The sequence below is a fragment of the Aulonocara sp. 'chitande type north' Nkhata Bay genome, linkage group LG17 (genome assembly GCF_057382095.1).
Source record: "Aulonocara sp. 'chitande type north' Nkhata Bay isolate Kocher_YH1m ecotype deep benthic linkage group LG17, A_spYH_male_GT1.1, whole genome shotgun sequence".
Classification (NCBI taxonomy): domain Eukaryota; kingdom Metazoa; phylum Chordata; class Actinopteri; order Cichliformes; family Cichlidae; genus Aulonocara; species Aulonocara sp. 'chitande type north' Nkhata Bay.
The window spans coordinates 2,393,887-2,402,795 of NC_141360.1; the positions used below are offsets into that span (position 1 = coordinate 2,393,887).

General features: G+C 42.5%; 1 long non-coding RNA gene across 1 annotated transcript; it reads right to left on the bottom strand.

Annotated features, from left to right (window-relative positions):
- Positions 1-54: 54 nt before the first annotated feature.
- Positions 55-8,109, bottom strand: LOC147309431 (uncharacterized). Its single transcript, XR_015125632.1, has 4 exons — positions 8,034-8,109; positions 7,095-7,331; positions 6,078-6,139; positions 55-1,537 (listed from the first exon to the last, which is right to left on the bottom strand). It is a non-coding gene; the product is annotated as an uncharacterized LOC147309431 (long non-coding RNA).
- Positions 8,110-8,909: the final 800 nt, after the last annotated feature.

Consider the following 8,909-nt stretch of genomic DNA (forward strand, 5'->3'; position numbering starts at 1 on the left):
GTTTGCTCACGTACAAAGAACTGAAAAGTCTCTTATTTTTATTGTAGTTTTATTTTAATAGTGAGAGGGGATATCTGAAAAATATAGCAGATTCTTTGCATAATCGCAGAGAATACAGATGTAAAATCCATAGACATGGACATAGCGATAGACAGGAAAACAGCCCCAAAGCATGTTTCCATGTCTGCGCTTTGCTGTAATGTAATTTGAGGTCATACTCTGCAGGCCAGTTGTCAAGTCCAGAAGGAGAAAAAATAAAAACGACAGGTGCAAAGGAAGCGGTTCCAGCCCATTTTAAGATAAGATACCTTTATTAGTCCCACGAGTGAGAAATTTCATGTTAAGGCTGCCGACCTATTGCACGCGGTGCCATCTTACCCTCCGACCATACATACGTTACACAAAAACATCACAAGGGGAAGACAGGTCAGAGAGGTACAACAATGGAAAATGCACCACATGAGGAAAGATAAGGAGAAAAAAATAACTCCCCCCAGACTGAGCTCCAACAGGGAGATCAGTTTGAGAACAGAGAAAAACACCTCTGCACATGAAAAAACTCTTAATACACCAAAGAAGCACATGACAAGCAACAGGGGGGGTAAAGGTGAGAGACAGCCAATGTAGACAGGACATCCGGGCCTGCAGCCTGTGCGCTGGTCTCCTTGATCCACCGTCAGCATCGGAAAATCAAAACTTGCACCGTAACCTGCACATGACCAGGTTATGTGGTAAATATAATGCTTTATTTGTCTACACCCTGTGGGCACTTTTTCGTAGAACTGCAATAAACTTTGACCCAACTGTAGAACCTCTGGAGAAAAGCAAAAACTGAAGCTGTAGACTATTGCTACTTCAGTCAAAACCAAACTAAATGAACATTGGACATGCAACTTCAAATTTGCAGAAAAATAGTTCCTCGAAATACATTTTCACTAAACTCAAAAGCATAGACAAAATATGTTAAGGCTGTCCAATTTTCTGAGAAGCATACCGAGTTGCCCAAATGGTGACCTTCTCGCCCTGCCGGATTCAGAAAATTTGGTACTTTCCAGTTCTCTCCCTATTTCTCATCCCTATTTGGGATCTCTGACAAGTGTCTGAAGGTTGAGAAGACCTTGAGGTGTGCAAAAAATTAAGTTAAATACTGCAAATGTATAACTAAGATTATGAATTATAGAATTGTGCATCATAGTTAGATGATCAATGTGTAAAATAATAATGGCACAGTGGTTAGCACTGTTGCCGCACAGCAAGAAGGTCCTGAGTTCAATTCTACCATTAGGTCTTTCTGTGTGGAGTTTGCATGTTCTCCCCGTGTTTGCGTGGGTTCTCTCCGGGTACTCCGGCTTCCTCCCACCGTCCAAAGACATGCAGCTTGTGGGGATAGGTTAATTGGATAATCCAAATTGTCACTAGGTGCGAATGGTTGTCTGTCCCTGTGTGTTGGCTCTGCGACAGACTGGCGACCTGTCCAGGGTGTACCCCGCCTCTCGCCCTATGACAGCTGGGATAGGCTCCAGCGCCCCCCGCGACCCTGAAAGGGATAAGCAGAAGTGAATGGATGGATAACATAATAATAAAACTTTATTAGAAAACTAAAAACGGTTGTACAACAACTGTTGCTGCGTGAAAACATTTATTACTTCCTGCATAATGCTTTGTGTTATGTGTGACCCTGACCCGTAAAACTGTAAGGTGAATATCAATACATTTTCTCTAGTGCCTTTATGAATTAAATTATTGAATGACTGAAAAGGTTCAATATTGAATCAGCTTATTAACTCAAAACACTTGCAGAAGCCTTTAGATTGTATCTCAGTCTAGTTCTGTAGGCTACACAATCATGGGGAAGATAGTTGTCCAAAAGACGACCATTGACACCTTGCACAAGGATGGCAAGACACAAAAGGTCGTTGCAAAAGAGGCTGGCTATTCACAGAGCTCTGTCTCCAAGCACATTAATAGAGAAGCGAAGGGAAGGAAAAGATGCAGGGCTCGCAAAATCGCTAGCCCGATGTCCCGGGGCTAGCGATTTTTCCAGTCGGGCTACCAAAATCTATCTCTGCCCTGCCCGTCGGGCTATAATAGGAAGGAAAGATATATGTCAATGCTTTTGCATTCTTTCGGAAATGTCTTCTACTTCTGCTTCGAATGGTTTGCATTTTAAACTCCCAGCCTTTCAGGTTGTTATGAACGGCTTATATTTCTAACATTTTGTGATGTAAAAGTGAACCACGTGGCTTTTTTTATTTTCTGTGTGATGGAAGGACTTAAGACACGAGTTATTTAAACAATTATAAATGACAGTGTGATGGCCATGGTACTTTATGTGGACCAAATATGTTAAGGATAATGTTTATCAATGTAAAACTGCAAAGAACCTTTGGTTAGATTATAACATCCAAAGGCTTTAAACATGTGCTTTGTCTGTAACGACGGCATCAACCTACAGAGCATTGTTTTTACTAAAATTCAGCATCTTCAGATTAAAATTTGGTTGCTTTTTTTTTTCACTGTAACACCCCCTCAATGCTATTTTTGTGATATTCTTCTTTTTTATATTTATAAATGGCCTGTATTTATATAGCGCTTTACTAGTCCCTAAGGACCCCAAAGCGCTTTACATATCCAGTCATCCACCCACACACACACACACTGGTGATGGCAGCTACATTGTAGCCACAGCCACCCTGGGGCGCACTGACAGAGGCGAGGCTGCCGGACACTGGCGCCACCGGGCCCTCTGACCACCACCAGTAGGCAACGGGTGAGGTGTCTTGCCCAAGGACACAACGACCGAGACTGTCCAAGCCGGGGCTCGAACCGGCAACCTTCCGATTACAAGGCGAACTCCCAACTCTTGAGCCACGATCGCCCCGATTGCTTTTTGGTGTGAGGGACGTAACATTTTAACAACAAAAGTATAGCAATCCAAAATGGTTTCTTCCAGCTCGCCTCTCCCCTACTGTGATTCTAGCGCTCGAGTGGCTGAGATGCAGCGCAGCGGAGGTGTGAGTGTCTGGCTTAAAACAGGACATATTAGCTGCATTTAACATTCAGTTACTCTTTATATAGTTAGGTAGTTATCAGACCATGTTTCTTTTTAGCTGAAAAACATTACACCAGGTAACCTGCAGTGTTGAGTGTGTGTGTGTGTGTGTGTGTGTGTGTGTGTGTGTGTACAGAGAGACAGGTTCATAATGGATATAAGGAAGTTTTTTCAAAAAAGGAGCCACATTCAGGTAAAAGTGTAAAATCAAATGACCTGTGATTCAGGAATAATGTTGGATCAGTGTTTCAATATTTATATCTTTTATTAGATGTTCGTGTGGTTTGGTTATTTTCCTTTTGGTTGAAAGTACACTGAGAGAGGACTTTTTGTTAGTGATCTTACAGTTTTTTCTGAATGCTTAAACCCTAACTGTGATTCCTGTAGCACAATCTCTAAAACTATTCAGACTTATAGCAAAACCACTCACTGAGTTTGCAAAACTAAAAGCACAAAAACTGCTTTGCACTCAGTTTGCAATTTTGTAACACACACTTTGCAAAACTGTAGGCACAATTCACTGCACAACACTAAATTACCAAATTTCCAACACACTCCTAGCAAAAGTATACACATGTATGGCTATCATTAACACTAATTTGCCAACTGTCTGGCACACTTTCACATGTGAAAACTTTTTTAGATAATTAGTTCACTTTGCAATCAGCCTAAGCACTATAATACAGGTAAGCTGTGTGTGCGGAGTACAATGGAGGGAGCAGGAAGAGTGAGAAGTAGAGGAGGCCGAGGAAGAGGACGTGGAGGTGAAGAAGTAGGATGAAGAGGACGACAAGGACAAGGAGGAGCAAGAGGAAGACGAGAAGGGGGGAGAGGAAGATGAGGAGGGGGGAGAGGAAGGGTAGGAAGAGTAAGAAATAGAATTGCTGATGACATCAGAGCTACAATAGTGGACCATGTCATCAACCGTGGAATGACCCTGAGGGTAGCTGGCCAACGGGTCCAGCCTAACTCGAGCCGCTACACTGGAGCAAGCATCATAAGGACATCTTGAAATGAGAATCGGTGAGTACAGTCACTTCGCACTAAGATCTGTAGCACTGCCGTATGCCAATGAGAAACACACCAATACCATTGATGTAAAAATACTGAAATTGTTACTTTACAGAATTGCTAGATGACCAGATGCTGGGGCAGAGGAAGCATGTTCACTGCAGACCAAGTAACCCATAGAGTCATTATGGCGATTGCAAATAATCCTATACTTGGAAATAAACACTTGTGTTTGTTTTGATGTGTGTGAATAAACAGCAGTACTTGAAGTTTGGATCCCTCTATGCTTATGGATCTATGACAGAAGTATGAGCTCAAACTGACATAGCCTACCTTGTGCACAGAGAAAGCAAAAGCCAGATGTGTTTTGTATTCATACCATCAGTGTGCAGTTGGCGCATTGTGTGCTTAGTAGATGATGGCTTGTGTGTACTGTTTGATACGGAAACACCATTTTTACGAAGGTGTGAAGAGTTAATCTAGCTGTGTTTGCTTTTGCAAGAGAACTACAATGTTTTGATGATTGGGTGACAGGTTTTCTTATTTGTGTGAAGAGTTTTGCAAAATTAGCCAATAGTTACAAAAAATGTGCTTACGCAATCAGAAAAAACTGTAATAGAATTTTTTCATATTAATGTAATTTTTCATCTAATTGAATACAATCTATTTGTGTATGATTGTCAGTCCAAAGAGGGAGAGAGGAAAGAGGGAACGTGAGGAGAAAGTACAAGGTCAGGAAGAACCAGGTAAGCAAACAGACAGGGAGCAGTGACAGGCACAACACAAACTGTTAAACTGACAAAGAGAAAAAACCTGATTTTACTCACAGTCTGGAAGTTGTGTCCTCCCTATATTAAAGCTGCTGTACAGAATCTGCTAAACAAACTGGGTTGAAGCATTTTGACCCTCTTTAACAACATTCCAACATAACATTATCACTGATTGGGGAGATTAAAATTAATGATATATTTTTATGTGGTTCAGCCACAACTCTACTGAAACCTCAGCCAGTAATAGGTCGGCCAACCTTTGGACCGTCCAGTTGTCTGTATGACTGCCGCAGTACGTGCATCACATGTGCTCACTATCAGAAAGAGCCAAACAGCCCTGGTGGAGTGAGCAGCTGTAAAGAGAAGCAGATGCTCTGTTTCTAAAAATGTTTTAAGCTTGTTTCAAAGATTCTGTACAGCAGCTTTAAATGTTTTCCAAAAGCACACAGACACTTATCAGTGTTTCTCACACTTTTTACAGTGTGGGCCACCTGATAACAATGTCAAGCTCTCCCAAGCACCACTATGAAAGCATGAAACTCATAAATCTTGCAACACAAAATTAGTATTATTAAATTAGTAAAATTAGCATCTGCAGTAACGATTTTTTCATACATTGTAGACATTCTACCACAGGCAAAGTTGCCTCCATTTTTATAGTTTTTTTAAATTAATATTTTGTAATAATTTATTTGTAATAATTTATGCTGTTTTGGGAGTGTTTTTGTATGTATCCAAAAATGCACTCAGTTTACTTCTTACTCACTGTGAGCATCGTTCATTATTCTCCCCCAGTAATTAAGGTCAGGATGTGTATTTTTCTATTCCAATCCATTCTTCTTTTGCAGCATTTAAATAACCTTTATCAGATTTGATGGTTTTGTTACAGACTTTTCAAAAAAGTGTTTTGCTTTTCTTTCACAAATGTGGGATTAAATTGTGTTAAAATGTACAAAACAGTGATGTCATGTTTTGTGACGAGGACCCAGGCACAGAGAGACTTGATGAATTTAAGAATCTTATGATTTAATAAAGAAATTTGCAGACTTGCACAGAGATGGTAAAATTATGATGACTGATAGCAGAGACGAAGATAACAGACGACAAGGACAGGGAGGAACAGGGGTTTAAATGCACCAAGGAGACATTCAGAGACAACTTGGGACAACTGGAGACATTTAAGGATGCAGGGACTGACAGAGACGGGGAAGACATCTCATCGTGATGAGTAAAGTTTATCTTACCTGGCTGGGCAGCTCTCTGGGTGCTCAGCACCCCCAAAGCTCTGATCCTAGAATCGCCCCTGCTGCAGACAGTGAGAGTCTGGTTTATTTCATGAATACAATGAAACATTTTACAGTCCACAGAGCAAAGTAGCATACATGATAATGGATACACATAACACGGACAGTGAAAAGTAAATCTCATCGTCTTACCAGTTGTTATATTCTGTAAACTTAAAATAAACCATTGAAATTAGAGTTTGGTGTTTTAAGTCGTCCATTACTGAAGTCACACTTTAACAATGCTTCATTTCACAGTCTTTATGATGACAAAACATGCTTTCGCGTTAGCAAATGTCTGTGCTGTCACTTGAACCCTGGCTCAAATGTCCAGAGCCAGGGTTCAAGCTTCCTCTTCAATTATCTTTGATCATTAATAGGGACACAAAAGATTCGTCATATTATGCCCATAAACAACATGTTTTTATAGAAATCATTGTGACACAAATATTTATATTCTTGTTTCACAATGTGCATGAACTCAAAATCTTCAGAGTTTCATATTTTTAAAGTATTGAAAAGAATACATTTATACCATTGTATGAGCTACACTTCTTGTAAAAAGAAAAACTGATTGGAAATGCACTCAAAAAAGCAGGAGCTATGACCTTCCTTCTGTGAGCACAGCACACACACACACACACACACGCACACACACACGCACACACACACACACACGCACACACACACACACACACACTGGTTGGTCATACCAGTCTCTTTGTTTTCTTTGAAGTTAAGTTGTTGTCCTGCAACCCAGAGACTTTACAGTTCATCCTTTAACCACAGGTGTATGTTAAGTTTCCCTGCTTTAATCTTGCTGAAAAAATCTTCACGTGTCCATGAGTGTAAGCTGCTTTTTCATTGCGTGTGTGTGCATTTGTAGGCGGGTTACTTTTAACTTTTTCTCCAACAAGGCGTTTCCTTAAAAGGTGCTTTTCTCTCACATTTCTCTGCTTGTGTGTGTTTTTGTTTCACCTTTTGTTGCGATGCTCCGGACGCTTTCCCAACCTCCACAAGTCCCTTGGCCCAAAATCCAACCCAATTTTGTGTACTCTTAAAGCTTTAGTTTCTCCTTTAATTCTCTCCTCGCTGCAGTCTCTTCCACAGCTGCTGATTCTTGCTGGGTGTGGCTCCCATTGCTATCATTTTGCTTCGGCCACTGTGCTTGTGGTGGGCGGTTGGTCCAGGTCTGTAGCCTCCTGTATTAACACACTAAGAGATTTCTTTCTTTCATTTTCATCACTGTTAAACAGACAAGCAGGCAACACGCCCACCTTTACAGCGCAAACTGCACTCTCACAACACATTCCTCTCTCTGCTTCTCCATAATTCTCCACTCTCCCTTTATTTCTCCATGTCAATGGAAAATTGTACTTAGTAGTCAGTATAATCTTTTAATGATATAAGTTTGCATATGGTAGAATGCTGCATGTAATCATTTGTGTTTAGAAGTATATAGTTGGTGGCATATTGAAAGAATGTCTCATCCTAGGAGGTCTGTAACATTCCAGGGTGTTCACCCCCACATTCTGGGAGCATGGGAGAGGTCGTACCTTGTCTTATTGTTTTACGGTAGGACTATGTCAGTTTTAGTTTAAGTGCTTCTTTACATATAGATGAACTGTTGGATTTTCCAGACCAGCAGGTGAAAGGAAGTCGTTTATGGGGCCACACTCTGACCCCACACACACGCACACACGCACACACACGCGCACACACACACACACACACACACACACACACACACACACACACACACACACACACACACACACACACACATTCCAATGTAAGGAACAAACGCTCACTGAAGTATAAATAAAGACCAGGGCAGTTTCTCAGTGCGAGCCTCAGTGCTGGAGGCTGCCCTTGCTAGCAAGAAGTTGTATGCCGATGACTGTCAGCTTTACTTACCTTTTAGTCATTTGGATACCTCCCCATGTCAATCACTGCTTGACTGTCTTAGCGATATTAAATGTCATGGTCCCTGTGCCCCGCTGGTCAATCCTCTATTGGGCAATATGTTTGTGGTTTGTTTGCTCTCTCGCTCTCGCCCTCTCTCTCTCACTCTCTCTCTCTCTCGCCACGGCGATGCTCACTGCGGGCTCCCGCTGCTGGCCCACACACCTGCTCATCACCACACCGGCCGCTGATCCCAGCTGATTACTGCACTACTTAGATGGCGAGTCTGCACTAGTCTTCGCTGGATCGTTGAGCTATCAGTGTCAGTTAGACTTGTGTTTCTGCTAACCTGTACTTTGAGAATTTCTTATAATTATCCTGCTAACCCGACGTTTTGTGTGTAGATCGTTTTTGGAACCCGATGCGGAGAGGAGTGATTGAGGGGGAACGTTTTTGTACAGAAAGTGTGGAACACCCTTCTCCCAACCCTGTTTCCCACGGACCCTGGCGACCCGGACCCGTTTCCCCTGCATGTTGTATATAGCCACTTGGTGTATGTGTTCACTGTAAATAAACGCACTGTCCTTCGCTTAAAGGAAAACCCTGGCCTGCGCCTGAGTCTCTTTCGGAAACCTTATCAGAACGATCCAGCCATTATGGACTCAGCAGGACAGGACCCCGTGGGCCGGGCTCTGGCCGCCCAGGAAGCCGCGCTGGCCCGCCATGAACAAATGCTCGGGCAGCTACGGCAGGATGTCGCCGCATTGACCCTGGCGGTGGCGCAGTTAATACCGCTGGAGGGAAATGCGCAACCAGGGAATCCCCAGCCACCCAGCCCGGCTCCCCAGGCGGCACCGCCCGCCGTAGCGTCAGGTAGCTCACCGTGGG